Source organism: Humulus lupulus, chromosome 3 (genome assembly GCF_963169125.1).
Source record: "Humulus lupulus chromosome 3, drHumLupu1.1, whole genome shotgun sequence".
Lineage (NCBI taxonomy): Eukaryota > Viridiplantae > Streptophyta > Magnoliopsida > Rosales > Cannabaceae > Humulus > Humulus lupulus.
Window position 1 is genome coordinate 173,164,540 of NC_084795.1, and position 21,388 is coordinate 173,185,927.

The window sequence follows — 21,388 nt, forward strand, 5'->3', positions numbered from 1 at the left end:
TAGGAAAATAATTGGGTGACAACATTTTATGACTAAAAATAAAACCCAATAATATTATAATTTGAAAAAATATAATGTTTTGGAAAGTAAACATGATGCATGAATGCAACAATTAAACACACATAAATTAACATTTACTTTTCCACGATAAAACTACCCAACAAATAAAGTACTGCCTTAGGGTCAATCTAGTTAAATTCAGATAGCTTATAAGACAATCTTATCTTTATAATTTAAAAATTAAAATAACTCTTTATTTTATCTTTTAAATAAAAAGTACCACTAGTTTGGTCAAGATGTAATTATCAACCGCAAAAGCTTAATTACAACTTTGTAAGTGTAACACATTATTTTAGAATTCATGACTTAATTTACAGAGTGTCGCCTTAGGGTTGGTCAAGCCTAAAATACATCACTTCCTCCTATCTTCGTAAGAAGCCAACCTTGGTATTGATATGTCTAAAAACCTTCGTTAGAGGGGTGGAAACAAAGCCGCCTCCAGGCCCTATTCATATCTCACGACGTTGTACTAATAATGGAGACCATAGGTCACATTGATATGTTCACCTTCTCCCACATACTATTTTAGATTAACTTTGCTTTATTAAACTAATCAATTAATTCCAAATTAATTACTAGTTTATTAATAACCCTATGAATGTAATTAATTACAAAGATCATAATTATAAAAGAGTCTATTTCTATAATTAATGTGATCTAAATAATTACCCATTACATTCATCTAACTTTACTGAAACGCTTTTTACATAAAGGTGGTTATCTTAAAGGCCTATAAAAACTATTGCATTTATTATGGTGTGAGTTAAAAAGTTTTAACTAATTTAATACTTAGTAGTTTACATAAAATTAATTTCACCAAAAAAAATTCATATAAACAAATAGGACAATCCTAGGTAATAATGTTTCTAAAAAGATGCATGATTAATGAGAAATTGTGTGGGGTTTCATGAATGGCATGTAATTTACTAATGCATGATCATGTTATCAATCAAACATCAATTAACATTTTTTTAAATAAATAAACAATAAATGATGAACTGAGTACTAATGGGTATTTCTAAGATTTATAACCCTTTGAAGAAAATAGAAATAAAATTACAATCTAAGCCTATGTAGCCTTCAAGACTCTCCAATAATGCTTCTCCTCTCCTTTAGGCATTCTTGCTAATCTTTAGGAACTTTGTTTTGCCAAATTTATTAATTAGAAACAAATTTTCTAATTAATTTATTTAGTTAAAACTAACTTTTAATTAAATAACCATTTTCTCATCTTTTTAATTTAGTTGAATTTGAATAATTAAAGAATCAAATTCAAATAATTATTTAAACTTAAGATATTAAAATATCTTAACCAACTAAAAGATATTTTATTTTCTAATAAAATGAAATAAGATAATTAAAATTTTCAATTCAAATAATTTAACAATTAATTAAATAAAAGATATTTTATAACAACTTTAGGATCTAGGATTTGGGCACCAAGATTGGTGCCCTAGCCTTCCTAGGGCTAGCGGCACCGTTGAGCCTTAGGCTCGAGTGCATGGCTGCAGCAGGAGCTCGGCGCTAAGTGTTGGGTGCATGTTAGGGACGCATGCGGCAGGAGACCAGAGTGTAGGGGCGCGGCCGGGCGTGTGCTTGTGGGAGCAGGGTCTCGGGAGCCTGGGTGACGCGAGCGGGAACTGGGAGCTCTGGGCCTGGGTGCGCGCGCGGGTGAGGCAACCACGGGGCTGGTGCGTGTGGCTGCATGAGGCTCAGGCCTAGGCGTGCGCATGGGTGAGTAGGGGATCGGGCCGTGTAACACCCTGGGTAGCCAACACTGTTACACTATGTGTTTGAAATAGTGCAAGACCCGCTAGTTTGGTCAAGATGTAATTATCCACCGCAAAAGCTTAATTACAACTTTGTAAGTGTAACCCATTATTTCAGAATTCATGACTTAACTTAGAGAGTGTCGCCTTAGGGTCGGTCAAGCCTAAAATACATCACTTCCTCCTATCTTCGTAAGAAGCCAACCTTTGTATTGATATGTCTAGAAAGCTTCCTTAGAGGGATGGAGACAAAGCCGCCTCGACGCCCTATTCATATCTCACGACGTTGTACTAATAATGGAGACCGTAGGTCACATTGAGATGTTCACCTTCTCCCACTTACTATTTTAGATTAACTATGTTTAATTAAACTAATTAATTAATTCCAAGTTAATTACTAGTTTATTAATAACCCTATGAATGTAATTAATTATGAAGATCATAATTATAAAAGAGTTTATTTCTATAATTAATGTGATCTAAATAATTACTCATTACATTCATCTAACTTTACTGAAATGTTTTTTTACATAAAGTTGGTTATCTTAAAGGCCTATAAAAATGTAACGCCCTAAATTCCAGGCACCGTTACGGTGTGCCTTGTAAACCGTGCTAAACTCGCTAATCGAGCCATTTGGCCAAAATCGTGTATCTAAGTATGATTAGCGGTTTAGGGATTAAAAATTTTGGTTAATATGTAACGTTTCATTAGAACGTTTATTATATAAATTGGGATCCCAAAAATATAATTTAAAAGTCTATTACAAGAAAATATTTACAACAAGCCGATCTAAGCGGCAAAACAGGGTTTAACCCTAGTTCCTCTTTCAACCCTCGGGCGTGGCGGTCGAGCAGCCGCATATGTACACATCGTCACCTAAGCTCTCCAGCTCAAGGATGGTCCAGCTTTCTTTTGCCTTTACCTGCACCACATAGCACCCGTGAGATGAGGCCCAGCAAGAAAACTCAATATTCACATGAACAGTAATAACATGTCATCAAATCATAAGGCACATGCTAGCAGATATAGCCCTAATCAAGCAGGCAAAAAAATGCACGTAATGATGGGTATCCAGGATAAGGAATCCTGCCCTCCTGAGTGGATGACTATCAAGTCAATCACAATCAGATAAGTGATTTATCACTGGTGGTTCCAGTAACCATACCGGGCAGATAGCCCTGAATAAAAGAGTGACAGTGGTACAAGTCACTAAGGTGGGTTCCGTTCCCTTTTATAAATAAGTGATCCTTTCACTAGCTTAAACAGGATAGGTGCATGATGATTAGTCACCAACATAACCTTCCTCATGACCATAGAGTCATAACCATGGAATCCTGTTCCCTAGCCATGTGACAAACCGTCACCTAGGCCTTTGGCCCTGGCTCTAAGTAACTAGTCTTAGACTAGACAAGCGCTTATAATTCTCATCGACCTTCAGGTCGGTCCATCATTAATGCCTTAGAGTCATTCAACGTTGATATCAATTAGATCTAATCTTCATTCGGCCCTGCGTTCAGGACGCTTATGCCGTTTCTGACTCTTAGGTCAGTAATACGCGACTAGTGCCATCCCTGACTAGTCAGTGCCATACACAAGTAAACAACATTCGCTAGCATTTAATATGCAATCAACATCCACATTTATCAACCAACATGCCTCAACAACAATCATGCATGTCATATACACAGGGTGCAGTTTTCTTACCTCTGGTTCGAGCGAGAGTTAGAACAAGAACGACCCTTGAGAACGATCGATCCTTTATCCTTTAGCGGTCACCTATTCATAACCAAATACAATCTCCGATTAAAGAAAATCAACAAAGATAGGGTCTTGACCTAAACCCCACTCTTGGGACCCCGAAATGTACCCACACGCTGAGTAGATTCGATCCCGGGCCTTAAGGATTGAAACCCCGAGCCAAAAACCCTTAAAAACACATAAAACAGGGTTCTAGCGCCCCAGCACTCTTCACAGAGCTAAACTGCCCTACACCCCCTACAGGTAGCGCTGTAGCGCCCCATACTGGGTGCTGTAGTGCTACCTTCAGCCAAAAATTTTCCAGAAATCTGTTCCTTCGATTCCAGCATTTCTAACCCAAACCAAAAGCTTCCAAACATCAAATTAAGTCCCAAATGAACCCAAATACCACCTCCACATGTCCTAGGCACCACAACCCCAAGAACCCTAGCCAAAACACCAATCAACTCCCAACTTTCCAACTCAAAAACCAGCTGAAACTTAACTAAGAAAATGGAGCAAAAGCAAGAGTTCTAATGGCTAAAAACTCACCTTAATCTCAGCAGCACACCCTCTTCAATGGTGGAGCATAACCCTAGCTTATCACAGCTTGGTTCCTTGGCTTGATTCCTCAAAAAGAGATTGAAAATTCAAGGAGAAATGAAGGAGAAAAACCATCGGGAGAGAAGGAGGAAGGAGACTCTTTTTTGGTAAGCTTCTACAGCCTTAATGGCTGATATAAATCTCTAAGGGTGAAAAGACCTAAATGCCCTCAAGTCTAAAATAAAACCTGAACAACCACCAAGGGCAAAACTGTCCTTTCGCACCTATTTTGTTAATCATAATTAACACCCTCCAATTCTTGCTATTCTCAATATTCTCAATTACCAATAAATTATATCCCATTACCCTTTAATTCCCGATAATGCTCTAATCATTAAAATCACCCTGAGACTCACCCCGAGTCCCGAACTTAAACCCGTTATGACCAGACCAAACACTTGCATTTCATGATCGTCTCATGCCGAAAGGCTTGAACAAATCCACATATAATGTGGTACCATTCATAACTCACCCACATGCACGAAAATACACAATTATGCCCACAACGGGCCAAATTACCAAAATGCCCTTATAATTAAAAATGCACCCATATGCATGCATTTATCATCATATAATAATATAATTCACATAAACATGCACATTGTTATCCAAAAAGCAGGCATGGGTGACGTGGCTGACATTTTTAACACGTGGCTGACACCTGGTAGAAGTTCTATTCGACCATCAACCAGTGAGATTCCCCTGACGTAACATTTGAAGTTTATATACGACTAGCCTGGTCGTATACTCCATATATTTTCAGATAATTTTGTACAATTGTAATCATATCCGAGATTATCTCCCATGATCCATGATGATCCGATTATTTAGGAAAGAATATTTGTAACTAATTCGTGTAACCCTCCTTGAGCCTATAAATAGAGAGAAATGGCTCAAGGAAGGGACTTTTGGCTGATTTAAGTTTATACTTTACAAGAGAATTAGAGCGATTATCTTACGATTGTATTATTCATCTCTCTTAGGCCTGTGAAACTCAGAGAACCCTAGTTCTTTGATCACTCCTTTGTGAATTAATATCAATAATAGCTTAAGTGGATGTAGGTCATTACCAATTCGTGGGGCCGAACCACTATAATTTCTTGTGTCGTTTACTGTTTTTTCCATTAGATCTATTTCAACACCTTCATTCACATCAAGCATTTGACTCCGTGTCAGCTGACCAAATCAAGGGTCAACATTCTGGTGCTTTCATTGAGAGCTTGAGACGAAGTTGTTGAAGCATTAATGGCAAAAACAACAAAGAAGACTGGGCAGGCGGCTGGCGCTGTACCATCTCAACCTCCTCCTCCAAACATGGCTGAAAATGAGCCATACTTGGAATTTGATGAGGAGGAACTAGACTCCGAAACGCTAAGAAATACCTTGGGGTTATTGCAGGACAAATTGGCCAATTTGAGGGCCAGTCAAGAAAGTGTTGCGGAGATTATGGCGCGACAGTAGCAAGAGATAGAGCGTCAGCGCCATGAGCTGAGTGAAAGACAAGCGGAGATGGATCGTCGTCAGAGGGAGTCCATGGCAGCCCTCGAAGTAGCCCTGCAGTTGGCTAGGAATTAGGCTGCACCTGCCTCACAGCCAGATCAACCCTCGAATGGGCCACCTCAAAGGGGTCCCAATCCTAGCCCTCCGATCCAGCCAACGAGCCCTCAAAGGCCCGAGCAGCCACCAATACCTCAGGATGATGTCCCACCAAGGGATCCTGAGATGTAACCTCCATCCCAGGCTGGTCAAGGCAATCCCCCACAGCCAAGGCAGAATAGGGCCGGGCAGCAGCACCGTAGTCCTAGATGCCAAGGGGGTGAAGAGCCGTACCCACCGAGCAGGGGACAGCATCCTTCTGGCAACAGAAGGAACTCAGAGATAAGCTCTGCGGTCAGGGGCCCCCCACGGCATGAAAATGCACGGGGACCTACTGACCAGCGCAGGCCTCCCCCTAACGCTCGGGAAGTTCCAGCCCGAGGAGGCAACCGAGGGGACAGTCGGTCCCATCATATCCAATCGAGGTTCAGAGATGGCCATGGTTACAATGAGGCTGACTTAGGCAGAGGGAATGTCAGTCGGAGGAATGAAGAGAGAGGTGGAGGCAGAAGCCCACCACCTAGAGAAGACTAACAAGCGACACGTAACGCTGGGGGGCAGCCCAGACAAAACAACGTCTTTAACCAGCTCGGAGCAAGCGAGCAACGGTAAAGAGACGAAGACTTAAGGGATGTACTCAACGACCGCTGGGAATGGCATGACGAGTACATGCCCTGAACCAAGCCTAGATAGATGCCCTGAACCAAGCAGTGAACAGCTGGTCGGGGGAAGAACGTCTCACATCGAGTACGACAGGAGAAGGGGCACTCCTTTCGTTCAGAGGATAGCTGTGGCAGAGACTTCTAGTAAGTTTAAGATGCCCACACTTCCGAACTTTGATGGGTATGGTGACCCGATATCTCATGTCAACAAGTTTGAGATACAGATGGACATACAGAAAGTGACCAAAGACGCTCGCTGCAGGATCTTCCCTGCAACACTTTCTGATGCTGCACAAGAGTGGTTTTTTAAATTCCCTCCTGCTAGTATTGTATCTCGGGAGATGTTCATAAAGGAGTTTTACGGACAATTCTATGTGGGTCGTGTGCACCCAACTGAGGCGAACCAGCTGGTTGAGATACGCCAGCAAGAAGGAGAACCACTGAAAGATTACATCCAGTGCTTTATGCGAGCAGCCGCTGGAGCCAAAACAGTGGGAGATGAAGGAAAAATGATGGCCCTAACTACAGGAGTTAGGCATCATACGCCTCTTTGGAGTAGCCTTAGGAAGCATGGGGTTAAGACTACCCCAGAATTCTTGGATCGACCTGATCGATACATCAAGCTCGAAGATGCCATTGCAAGCGAGGGAAAGACCCCAGCCAAAGATAAGGGGACTGAAGACCCCGCCAAAGCCGCCAATGGGTCAAAACCCAACGACAACGGGAACGGCAATGGCAACGACAAAAATGGGGGGAAGAGACCCCATAACGAACCTTCTACCTCCGAGAATAAGCGCTCTAAGGGAAACTATTATGAGCCACGGTTCACTAACTACACTGCCCTTGTCGAGTCTCGAGCAGAGGTGTATCAGGTCACGAGTTCCAGTGTGCCTTACAAAAGACCCGCTGCCATTTGAAAGGATATTTCGAAAAGAGATACCACCAAGTTCTGTCATTTTCATAACGACTACGGACACGATACGAACGAGTGCAACCAGCTGAAAGATGAAATCGAGTTCCTTATCAGACAAGGACACTTGAGGAGATACGTACGGGTCTCGAGGGCTTCCCAATGAGAGGCTCCAGGTGGCAACGAGCAGGCGCCTGCACGCCAACGCTCACCACCTTTGCAGCCTGATCCCGTAGCTGGCACTTTACTCACCATCTGTGGAGGCCCGCACCTTGTGGGAAATAGCGGAAAGGCAAGGGAACGATATGCTCAGACCCTATGCCACAACCAGGACATCGAGATGATGACTGTGGAGGACCAGGCATCAAAGAAGGCTCGGTCAGAGGATGGTGAAATAACCTTCTCTGATAGCGACACCCAGCATGTCCGGTTCCCGCATTCCGATCCGCTGGTCGTGGATGTTCAAATTGCCAACATGATGGTAAAGAGAGTACTGGTCGATACAGGAAGTTCAGTTAACATCATGTATAAATCTTCGCTGGAACGGATGAAGTTGTCCGTCAAGGACTTGGAGCCCTACAACCAAACAATTTACGGTTTCTCTGGTGAGGGACTCGCTCCAACAAGGTCAATCAGACTTCCGGTAACAACAGGTACAGCGCCCGCTACCAGGACATTACTCACTACTTTCATAGTAGTCAATTGTCCTTTGGCTAACAATGCTGTAATCGGAAAACCCATATTGGTTGACCTTCGGGCCGTCACCTCAACATGGCACCTGGCCATGAAATTCCCAACAGACGCAGTGGTAGGATGCGTGTTGGAAAATCAGAGGGAAGCAAAGGAGTGCTATAATGCCTCAATTACTAAGGCCAAGAAGGGAATGTCGAGGAGCGCTCCCCCAGAAAGGTTGCAGATGGCCATTGATATACAAGCCCAATCAGTTGATGAAGTCACCAAATAGGGTGTTGCCCAAAGTGAGGATAGAGACTTAGATCCTCGCTTTGGGGATTTTGAGGAAGATGTTGGACCTATCGAGGACCTTGAGGAGGTCCAGCTTGACAAAGAGTTTCCGACCAGAGTTGTAAAGGTCGACAAAAATTTGGAAGCAACAACAAAGCACGCACTGATGGAATTTTTAAGGAAGAACCAGGAAGTTTTCACCTAGTCACATAAAGACATGGCTGGAATAGATCTTGCAGTCATCAGCCATGTCTTGAATGTCGACAAAAGCTTTCCACCCGTGCAACAGAAAAGAAGGCTGCTCGATAAAGACAGATCGAAAGCCTTAAAAGAAGAAGTTGAAAAACTAAAGGAGAATGGGTTCATCAGGGTGGCGTTTTATCCATCGTGGGTCTCTAATCCAGTACTGGTTCCCAAGCCTAACGGCAAATGGCGAACCTGTGTGGATTTCACATACCTTAATAAAGCCTGCCCTAAGGATTGCTTCCCACTCCCAAGGATTGACCAGCTGGTCGATGCAACTGCAGGACATGAGATCCTCTCTTTCATGGACGCATACTCAGGATACAATCAGATCAGTATGCATCCCCCTGACGAGGATCACACTAGCTTTCGGACCGATACAGGGTTATACTGTTATAAAGTAATGCCCTTCGGATTGAAAAACGCTGATGCCACTTACCAGCAACTAGTTAACCACATGTTTAAGGAGTTTATCTGAATAAACATGGAGGTATACGTGGACGACATGCTGGTAAAGTCGAAAAAGACAGAAGGACATGTGAAGGATTTACAGGAGTGTTTCAATGTTTTGAATAAGTATCAAATGAAGCTAAATCCTCTCAAGTGTTCCTTCGGAGTAGGATCAGGGAAATTTTTGGGGTTCATTGTCAATTCGAGGGGAGTCGAAGCCAATCCCGAAAAGATCAAAGCCCTGATCGATATGAAATCGCCGATGAAAATCAAAGATGTGCAAAGTTTGACTGGAAGGATTGCTGCACTCAGTAGATTCATTTCAAAATCAACGGATAAATGCGTCCCTTTCTTTAATCTACTTAGGGGCAACAAGAAGTTCGAGTGGACTGGAGACTGCGAACAGGCTTTCCAAGCCTTAAAAGCCCACATGGCACAGCCTCCTGTCTTATCAAAGCCTATAGATGGAGAAACTTTGTTCATTTACCTGGCGATCACCGAATATGCTGCTAGTGCGGTGCTGGTAAGAGAAGAAGGCGTACAAAAGGCAGTGTATTATGTAAGCAAGAGGTTAATCGGGGCCGAATTGAGGTATCCTCCCATCGAAAGATTATCCTATTGCTTAATTTTGGCCTCAAGGAAGTTACGTCCTTACTTCAAAGCCCATCCCATCATAGTCTTAAATGATCAGCCCCTTCGGCAAGTTCTACAAAAGCCAGAGGCTGCTGGTCGTTTGTTGAAATGGGCAGTCGAGCTCGGGCAGTTCGATATAACATACTCACCGCTAGCAGCAGTAAAAGGACAAGTCTTGGCTTATTTCATTGCCGAATTCACTGAACTCCCAGACGGCGAACAGAGCGAAAATCCTAGTGCGCCTGAGCCTCAAGACATAGCTCCGTCGTGGAAGCTTTTCACTGACGGATCGTCCAACGAATCTCACGCAGGAGCTAGAGTGATATTGATAATGCCAGAAGGGCATCGATTTCACTACACAATTAGGTTTGATTTCACCGCTTCAAACAACAAAGCCGAGTATGAAGCCCTACTCGCTGGGTTAAGGTTGGGCAAAGACATGAGCATAAAAGTGTTGGATATATACAATGATTCACAACGGGTAGTGAATCAGGTCTTAGGGGAATATCAAGCACGAGGTTTGAAAATGGTGGCCTATCTGAACAAAACCAAAGATCTGTTGGCACAATTTGAGAAATATACCCTTCAGCAAATACCTCGAGATCATAATTAAAATGCAGATGCCTTAGCCAAACTCGTGAGTGCGAAGGATGCTGACACTTTAAATATAGTACCAGTTGAGCGGCTACGCGAGCCGAGCATACGAGCAGATGAAACCAATATGGAGGTCCCGTTAGAAGATACATGGATGGCACCATTCTGGGAGTATCTCATGAGTGGTGTACTACCAGCAGATAGAAACAAAGCCAGGACTCTTCAGAGACAGGCTGCTAGGTACATACTGGTCGATGGTGTTCTATACCGAAGATGATACTCCATGCCACTGCTCAGGTGTGTTACGCCAGAAAAGACTAAAGAACTGATGAAGGAGGTACATGAAGGCTTCTATGGAGATCACGCTGGGGGGCAGAGCTTATCAAAGAAGATTCTGAGGCAAGGTTATTTCTGGCCGACCATGAACGAAGACTCGATGGAGTTTGTGCGAAAGTGTGATAAGTTTCAGAGGTTTTCCAAGATCCCACACGCAGCTCCTAATGAGTTAAAGCATATGTAAAGTCCATGGCCCTTCACAGTGTGGGGTATAGATTTAATCAGGTCCTTGCCAACAGGAAAAGGTGGAGTAAAATACGCAGTTGTACCAGTCGACTACTTCACCAAATGGGTCGAAGCTGAGCCACTCGCTACCATAACGACAAAGAAAGTGCTTGACTTTGTCATCAAGAACATTGTTTGTCGATATGGATTGCCCCAGAAGATTGTCTCAGACAACGGCACCCAGTTTGACAGCGACCTATTCACAGACTTCTGCGAGAGGCATGGAATCATCAAGAGCTTTTCTTCAGTTGCGCATCCACAAGAAAATGGGCAAGTCAAAGCGGTAAATAAGACATTAAAGGATACCCTGAAGAAAAGGCTCGAGGAAGTTAAAGGAGCATGGCCAGAACAGCTGCCTGAAGTACTCTAGTCGTATAGAACTTCTCATCGAATAGCAACAGGTCATACCCCGTTTTCCTTAGCATACAAGTATGAAGATATGTTGTCAGTCGAGTTAGATCCGCCCTCACATTGAAGAATCACATACGACCAAGACCAAAATAGCCAACTGTTGGTGGAATCCCTAGACTTGGTTGAGGAGAAACGAGAGAAATCCTAACTCCGAGAAGCTGCGTACCAGCAAAAATTCGCTCGGTATTTTAACTCTAAAGTAAAAGAAAGAAAGTTCAACGTCGGAGACCTAGTACTTTGAAGAGTTTTCTTAAATACCCGCGACCCGGCTGCTGGAATACTCGGACCAAACTGGGAAGGACCTTACCAGATTGAAGAAGTCCTTCATCCAAGCACATACAAACTTGCACGCTTAATTGGAGATCTCGTTCCGCGCTATTGGAATGGAGAACACTTGCGCAAGTATTATCAGTAAACAGTCCTTCTTAAAGGACTGGCTTGTATTAATTTTTACTTTTTACAAGTTTTGAAAAAGGGTTAGTCATGTTATATGTCTAATCGCTTATAAGTGTAAGATCTTTTAAAGATCACTCGTAAAGACATGTTTAGTCCATTTAAATACCATAATTATAAGGGACTGTGCGCAGCCAGTCGTTCTTGCCAAATTTTGTAATTTTTTACAAGTATTTGTTCATTACGTGTGTTGTTTTGCTGTATTATAAGTTTTGCATTTTATACCGAGCAGTAATGTTCGTGCATGTCGTGGTCAAGGCAAGTGACCAAGGACCTAAAGCTCCTCAGTCACTTGGGGGACATATAAGGCACATCGATAGCAAAGCATACCAAGAGGTATGTAAACACATGAACAAAATAAGTGAAATCATGCTACGGTACTTAGAGTATTTTTCAAAATTTATATTTTGTTAAATCAAGCCAAAGTACTATGCTAAGTTCGGTCATGCGAACAAATGTTATAATAAAGCATAAATATTATAATATCAACGGGAATTTTTTTACACCGCAAGCAGTACTGCTTGGATGTAATTGTTTAAAAGTAAAAGTAAAATAAGCTGCCCATGCAGCAAAACCAAAGAAAAATCATAGTCTTTACATCACGACCCGTAGGTCGTATGGTTAAAAAAAAGAAAAGAAATTGTCTTAACATTATGACTCGTGGGCCATGTATGGAAAAGAAAATAAAATAAGCAAAAAGATAACAGGCTAAGAAGCAGCAGGAGGGTCCTGGGGAGCATTCTGGTCGACTACGTCTCCTGCAGCTTCCCCTCTCTCCACTCCGGCGGCCAGCGGAATGTCTAGGGAGGCAGGAATCCTTGCCCTTTCTTCAGCAGCCAACCGAGCAGTACAGCAAGCCAGCTCAGCCTTCCTGGCGTCCTCTGGAAGGTAGTCAAAATTGGCACTTTGATTGTGTTTCCAGAAATCATAGAAACATCAAAGTGTTGCATTCTTGTATCTATCCAGATCTTTGGCATTTGTAAGCTTTAGCTGCTCCACCTGGCTCTTAAGGACAGCAATGCTCCTGTCCTTAGCAAGATTCTCCTCCTCAAGTCTTTTGACTTCACGCCAGTGGGTTCAGCTAGCATCTTGGTAATCATCTCTCTGCTTTCTGGCATTTTCCAGACAGGCTTGCTTTTCTGCCAACTTCGCGGCCAAGGAATCCTTCTGCTGGGTGACCACCTTCAGCTCCCCAGCGTGCCTAGCCTCCGCGGCTTGAAGCTCCTCAGTAAGCTTCGCTCGGGACTGCTCGATGCTTGCACCCGCGCGGGCACGAGCAGCAGTCATGGTCAGCATGGCCTGCAATCAAAGAGTAAGAGTTAGGCCAACTTCAAAGAAGGAAAAGTCAAGACCATGACTACAAAATAGGAAAAAGAGTTCTTACACTGGCCACTTCATTAAGGGCCCTATTGAGGATCTGGTTGACCCCCATGGTTTTAGCTTCAGCCATGGCCTCTCTACAGCGGTCATGCTTAAGGATATGGGCGAGGCGATCCTTAGCTGATCGTAGGGAGCGGCTCGATAGTTTGGCCCCAGGGAGATCGGCTTGCTAGGCCTGTTCATTTAGAGCCGTAGGTGAAGGATTTGTGGAAGCAGAAGGAGGGATTTCCGTCTTAGCATGAGCAGAAGGTTGGGCAAACAGTTTGCCAGAGGGCCCATCCTTTGAAGGATCGGTTGCTCAATTCTTCTTGGTCGGAGGTACTTGGCTGGGTTCACCGTCGTGTTTCCTGGCCGATTTCCTCCTTCGGACCAAAGGAACCTCTTCTTCCTCCTGAGTGTTGTATAAGTCGAAAATGTTTGCAGAGGCCATATCTGCAAAAGAAACAAATATGCAGACAGTAAGATAAAAATAGATGACAAGTTATGGCACATCAGAAAAGAGATAAAGAAAATCACAAAGTCCAATACCCGAGCTATTACTACTTGTCGCTACACTATTGACTCTACTAGTCATACACTCACTCTCTGGCATGAAGAAGTCTGGCCTTAGATTTGGAGTATATGTAAAATTGTCGTCCCCATCAAATAAATGACAGGGAATTGGCAAGTTATCTAAGAGTGAAATAACAATACCGTTTTCATTGGAAGACTCGTCTAAATCTACGACAGTCTCGACTGCCTTTTGTTTTCCCTTCCCTAGAGGGGCAGAAGATCTTTTTGCTGAGGGAGTGCCAGTGGGTTCCCTGGTTGTAACCCCAGTCGTTCTCCGTCGAGGAGGAGACGCTGGTGGTTGCTGCTCGGGATTTCCCTCGGCAGTGGCACTTACCGCCGCGGGTTCCCTCATATCCTGGTGAGGGGCCAGGAGGCCAGACAGCCTCAAGTTAGCCTCGGTGACCAGAGACTTAACGCTTTTCTCAGCATCTGTCATTCTGGCCAGCATGGCGGACCTCGACACCATGTCTGGTTTTGGGTCTGGTCGTAACCATGGGCCTGAAATGCACAAAATATTTCATAAAAATACAAAGAAATTTGCTGAGTAAAAACAACGACCAGTGGAAAAAGGCATTTACCTCCTCGAGCGAAGGCTAGGTGATTCGCAACCATATCAGGCATGAGGAAATACTCCTGACTGTATTTCCCCACGTTGGAGATGTGGGTGGTTTCACTCAGGAAGGTTCGGGTGGTCTCCTGGTGACAAAAAATGAAAGAACCCCGTACCAGACTGTTGGGGGTTGGATTTAAGGTCAAAGAGATAATTGACCTCATGGGGGGTAGGCTCTGGCCAATTTTTATGTTTATAAAGGATATAGAGTGCAGCAAGCATCCTATATCCGTAGGGGCGACACCAAAGTAGTTCGCCACCCCTTGAAAGAATGGATGAAGAGGAAGGATAGCCCCCACCTCTATGTGATACCTTGACCAGGCGCTGTAAACGCCTTCAGGAAAATTAGCCCTCTGATCCGCAGTGGGGATCTTGAGAGTCACCCCAGTGAGGGGATACTTCCTGAGATAATTGGCAAGCATCGTGGAGGTTACTTGGCTAAGTGGAGAAAGATACCACTCGACATCAGGAAGAGTTGAATGCCGAGGGCGAGCCCTAACCTGGATAAGGGGGTCTGGGACAATGTTTTCTTGACCACTGGTCGAGGGAACCCCAGCCTGTGAATCAGGCTGAGTTGAAGGGTTTGAAGTGTGTTCAGGCTTTTTCTTTTGGGCAGTGGATTTTACACGACCCATTCTGGCTGAAGATGGTTGAGGTCTGGAAGGAGAGAGTCTAGAGAAAGGAATCTCGTGAACGCGATGGGCAGGCTATTCTTCGCCTTCAAGCAGTTGCGCAAGAAGATTGTCTTTGATCGGCCTCTCACCTCCCCACAAATCTGGCATTAAAATCTACGGACAGAAAAATGGGGAGGTGAGGATGGAGAGTCTAGAAAGTTGGTTAGAATAACGTTGGTCGTGTATAAAAGAAAAACTTTTATACAACAACATTCTAGCAAAAAACTAATTTTTTCATGCGAACTGTTTGAAAAACAGATCAAAAAGTGAAAGTAAAAAGTTTTTCTGAAAAATCTTTTTCAACTCCAGTAAGGGCGGGAAAAACTCAGTTTTTCAACTAGCATAAAAATCTAATTTTTACTTCGATTTTACGTCCTAAATTTATGATCTCGACTATCAAACTGATTCATAACTCATAAATGGCAAAGATACACCATCCTATCTAGCATCACTCGATAAATCCCCTATTTTCATGCATCTCAACCCAAGAACGCAGACAATATCAGAACCTAAAAGCTAACTTACATCGGCGTGCACAACAAAAATAAATAGTAGAAAAGTTCTGAAACTTACCGAAGCGAAGATTATGAAGCTTTGAAGAAATTCTGAGCGTAGGCGAACGAACGGCTGGTTCCTGGAATGTCGAAAGATGATCTTCAGAGAAAGTGGAGGTTCTGACTTAGGGTTTCTTGATAGAGAAATAGCTTGCGTAAAAAGAAAAAGGAAGCTCTGGGGAGGCTATATATATTTCGTCTGCAGCATGAAAAAAGAGGTAATCATAAGTTTCCTCTTTTCAAAGAATGGGGAAGAGTGATAGCCGTCAATGGATTGCTTGGGAACCGAAAAGCCATGATTAGACAGGGTTAGGTCACTTTTTCCAAGAAGGCACGAACTACTCTGACAGATTTGGTGGGGTAATCGAAGAGTCATTTTCCTTAAAGTTCATTTATTGTTCGTCGTAATAAATAAACTTGGGGGGAAAATGTTATCCAAAAAGCAGGCATGGGTGACGTGGCTGACATTTTTAACACGTGACTGACACCTGGCAGAAGCTCTGTTCGACCATCGACTAGTGAGATTCCCCTGACGTAACATTTGAAGTTTATATACGACCAGCCTGGTCGTATACTCCATATATTTTGAGATAATTTTGTACAATTGTAATCATATCCGAGATTATCTCCCATGATCCATGATGATCTGATTATTTAGGAAAGAATATCTGTAACTAATTCGTGTAACCCTCCTTGAGCCTATAAATAGAGAGAAATGGCTCAAGGAAGGGACTTTTGGCTGATTTAAGTTTATACTTTACAAGAGAATTAGAGCGATTATCTTACGATTTTATTATTCATCTCTCTTAGGCCTGTGAAACTCAGAGAACCCTAGTTCTTTGATCACTCCTTTGAGAATTAATATCAATAATAGCTTAAGTGGACGTAGGTCATTACCAATTCGTGGGGCCGAACCACTATAATTTGTTGTGTCATTTACTGTTTTTTCCATTAGATCTATTTCAACACCTTCATTCACATCAAGCATTTGACTTCGTGTCAATTGACCAAATCAAGGGTCAACACACATGATCACTTAATAACATAATAAATCAATTATGGCCCTCCCAGCCTCCTAATCAAGGTCCTCAACCTTATTAGGAAATTTGGGGCATTACAAAAAACTATTGCATTTATTATGGTGTGAGTTACCAAGTTTTAACTAATTTAATACTTAGTAGTTTACATGCAATTAATTTCACCAAAAAAAATTCATATAAACAAATAGGACAATCCTAGGTAATTATGTTTCTAAAAAGATGCATGATTAATGAGAAACTATGTGGGGTTTCATGAATGACATGTAATTGACTAATGCATGATCATGTTATCAATCAAACATCAATTAACATTTATTTAAATAAATAAAATAAATAAATAATAAATGATGAACCGAGTACTAATGGGTATTTCTAAGATTTATAACCCTTTGAAAAAAATTATATATAAAATTGTAATCTAAGCCTATGTAGCTTTCAAGACTCTCCAAGAATGCTCCTCCTCTCCTTTAGGCTTTTTTGCTAATCTTTAGGAACTTTTTTTTGCCAAACTTATTAATTAGAAACAAATTTTCTGATTAATTTATTTAATTAAAACTAACTTTTAATTAAATAACCATTTTCTCATCTTTTTAATTTAGTTGAATTTGAATAATTAAATAATCAAATTCAAATAATTATTTAAACTTAAGATATTAAAATATCTTAACCAACTAAAAGATATTTTATTTTCTAATAAAATGAAATAAGATAATTAAAATTTTCAATTCAAATAATTTAAAAATTAATTAAATAAAAGATATTTTATAACAACTTTAGGATCTCAGGTTTGGGCACCAAGATTGGTGCCCTAGCCATCCTAGGGTCGACGACACCATTGAGCCTTAGGCTCGGGTGCATGGCTGTAGCAGGAGCTCGGCGCTAGCTGCTGGGTGCATGGTAGAGATGCATGTGACTGAAGACGATGGTGCAAGGGGAGGCTAGGTGTGTGCGTGCCGGAGTAGGGTCTCGGGAGCCTGGGCGACGCGAGCAGGAGCTGGGATCTCTGGGCTTGGGTGCGCGCGCGGGTGAGGTAGCCACGGCTGGTGCGTGCGGCTGCAAGAGGCTCAAGCCGAGGCATGCATGTGGGTGAGCAGGGGGTCGGGCCATGTAACGCTCTGGGTAGCGAAAACCATTACATTGTGTGTTGAAAATAGTGCAAGACCTGTTAATCAGGTCGTTTGTACCAAAAATTTGTTTCTAAAGTCATCTGACAGGTTATGGTTAAAAGATTTTGATCGTAAAATGTTTAATTTTTATTAAAATAAGAGTTTGATACATGGGATCCCAAAAATAAGGTTTACATGGCGGAAACAACTCTAAAAAATTAATACAACTGTAGCCAGTCTAAATGGAAAAATACACGTTTGAGCTCTAGTACCTGTAATTCCCTCAACCTTTGCGGTCGAGAAGCTTTCCATGTACACTCCTCCCCCAAAGCTCTCCAACTCATTGTTGGTTCAGCTTTCCTTTGCCTTTACCTGCACCACGTAGCACCCGTGAGCCAAGGCTCAGCAAGAAAACCATAATCAACAAGCATAGACAGCAACAAGAGCATATAACAAACTTCAATCCAATCAGTAGAATACAAGTATTAAGCTAGGCTACGATAAACATATACTTTCAAACTTATAACTCAATCTTTAATACAAATTTTTAGGTGTTGGCGCCCTTAGGCTGTCCCCTCTGGTTATTTAGCTTATCTCGGCTCGCTTAGGCCGAGCTGCGTTCAATACGCTTATCATTTTCCTCGGCTCCCTTAGGTCGTGCTTTAACATCACACATAATAGATATATAATTCATAGAATACATATGTTCAATTAAAGGGAGTCTCAGTCCCATTCACAACCACGTGGGTGCAGTTTTCTTACCTCGAGTCCCGAGCGATAGATAAGGAACGGTTCCGAGTACGATCCACAGTCCTGAGCCTTAACGGTAACCCTAGTCACAAGCTTCAACGAATAACTATAAAATTTGAATCCAATTAAATGTCTTGGAAACAAATAATAACCTCTGGGACCTCGAATTCTACTAAACCGAGTAGTAGAATTCCTCCCGAGCGCTTAGGTTTAAATTCACGAGCCTAAAATCCAACCTAGGCTATGGCTGCCTAGGCGGGCCGTGGCCTAGCCCTAAGGGTCACGACACGCCTTAAGTCAGAGGCGTATCCTCTTGCTTTTTTTTTTTGGGGGGGGGGGAGGCGGGCCACGAGTTGCCCCCTAGGGTCCCGGTGTGCCAACAAGATAGCCAGTCCTCCTAGGGCCATCTGGGCACGCAGGCCGCGACACCCATGAACTGGGTCGCGGTGCAGCCCCGCGAACCCAGAAATCCCTGGGTTTTCTTAGCGTTTTTCCCAGCTACAACCTCAAAATCCAACCCAATTATACACCCTAACTCATACCAAGTCTAGAATTCTTATTATCATTTCAAAAAGAGCACATATAGCTTATATATTAATTTAATCCTCCCTAAAATCCCAAATTCAGAAACCAATCCATGCACCCTTGAACAAAACCAACCTAACAAAATTTAGCAATTAGAAGTTAGAACCTTACCCCAGTTTAATCTCATGAGAAATTCTTTGACTGATCCTAGCTTTAATCCCCCAGGTTCTCTCAGCTCAAATCCAAGCTTAATTCCCTGGCTTTTTCCTTCATATTTCCCTTACCTTCAAGACACAAGAGAGGGAGAGAGAGAATACGTGAGTGAGAGGGAGTGAATGTGCTGAGAGGTTCTGATATGTTCTACCCAAATCTGATCACCTCCTAACTATATCTCTTTAATTAGAATGACCAAAATGCCCTTTTGTACAACCTACCCTCCTAATTTCCCTTAAGGGAAAAATGGTCATTAAACTCATTTCCCGCTAATTCCGAATCATCCTACAAATTCCCAATTAACCCCGTCATGTCCAACTAATTACCAAATACTTACCCATTACCCGATATGTCCCAAATATATGTTCAGTTTCCCAAAATACCCTTAGGCTCACCCCGAGCCGGGTATTAAAGCCCGCTGTGACTATTCCGCTAATCCGCTCACTAGGATCGCCTCATGCCATATACCGCAAATGTATCCACATAATAATGTGGCCTCAATCATTTAAGACATATAATCACATTTATGCCCTTAACGAGCCAAAATTACAAATATGCCCTTATAAACAAGAACGGGCCCACAAGCATATTTAATACTTATAAACATATTCAAATAATCATATATATCATGCATGACACATAGTCACACATTTAATCAATTAATCACACATATATCCAATTATGGTCTCCCAACATGCTAATCAAGGCACTAAACCCTATTAGTGTTTTTGGGTCGTTACAACTATCCCCTCCTACTGAGAATTTCGTCCTCGAAATTTACCTGAATACCTCGAAATTTCGCTCCACATATGATAAATCGGTATGTAAGTCTAAGTCCTCATATCCCAATACATAGGTTGTATCTGAGACGTACTTCTGAAGCATAGAAATGTTGAATACATCGTGAACTCGTTATAATGATGGTGGCAGAGCCAACCTATAGGCTACTTTCCCCATCCTCTCCAGGATCTCAAAAGGTTCTATGAACCTAGGGCTCAGCTTGCCCTTTTTCCTAAATCTCCTCACCCCTCGCAATGGTGAAATCCGCAGAAACATGTGGTCCCCTACCTGGAACTCCACGTCCCTATGCTTAGGATCAGCGTAGCTTTTCTATCTGCTCTGCTAAGCGAGCATTCAAGCTCGGATCTTCTCAATAGCTTCATTAGTCTTCTAAACCATCTTTGGTCCCAAATACCTCATTTCCCCCATCTCATCCCAATGAATGAGCTATGTACATCTCCTCCCATATAGCATCTTGTATGGAGCTACTCCAATCGTTGATTGATAACTAGTATTATACGAAAACTCAATCAATGGGAGATACTTACTCCAAGACCCCTCAAAGTTTAGTACACATGCGCTAAGCATGTCCTCCAATATCTGAATTGTCCTCTCAGACTGTTCGTCTATCTGAGGATGAAAGGTTGTACTGAACTTCATCTGAGTTCCCATAGCCCTTTGCAAACCACCCCAAAAATTGGAGGTGAAAATGGGATCCCAGTCCCATACTATAGATTTAGGAACCCCATGGAGATGTACAATCTCCCTAACATATAACTCCGCATATTGATCTACCGTATAGGTCATCCTCACTGACAGAAAGTGAGCTAACTTGGTGTATCAGTCTATTATCACCCACACTGAGTCATGCTGCCCCACTGTCCTGGGTAAACCTCCCACAAAATCCATAGTAATGTCTTCCCACTTCCATTCAGGAATACCCAAAGACTGTAACAATCTTGCTGGTCATTGATGTTAAGCTTTTACTTGCTGACAGGTCAAACACTTGGCCATGTGTTCAGCCACGTCCTTCTTCATCCCAGGCCACCAATATAAAGTTCGTAGATCCTGATACTTCTTTGTGGTGCCTGGATGGAGTGAGTATGGTGTAGTATGGGATTCGTCAAGTATCTCTCATCTAATACCCATATCCACTAGAGCACAAATCTGATCATTGTACTGCAGTAAACCCGTCTCTGAAATAGAAAAATCCTTAGCCACCCCAGCTAGGACATTTCCTCTAACCTCTTGCAACTGCACATCATCCTTCTGACCCTCTCTTATCCTCTCTAGGAGGGTAGACTATAAAGTAATATTGGCCAACTGGCCCAAAACCAATTCTATCCCCGCTCTAGTCATCTCCTCTACCAATTCCTTCGATTTCTGCTTCAAATAAAACAGTTGTCCTAGGCCCCTCCGACTCAATGCAGCTGCCACTACATTGGCTTTTCTTGGGTGTTAAAGGATGTCATAGTCATAGTCCTTCACAAATTCTAGCCAATGTCTTTGTCTCATGTTCAAGTCCTTCTAGGTGAAGAAATACTTCAAACTCTTATGA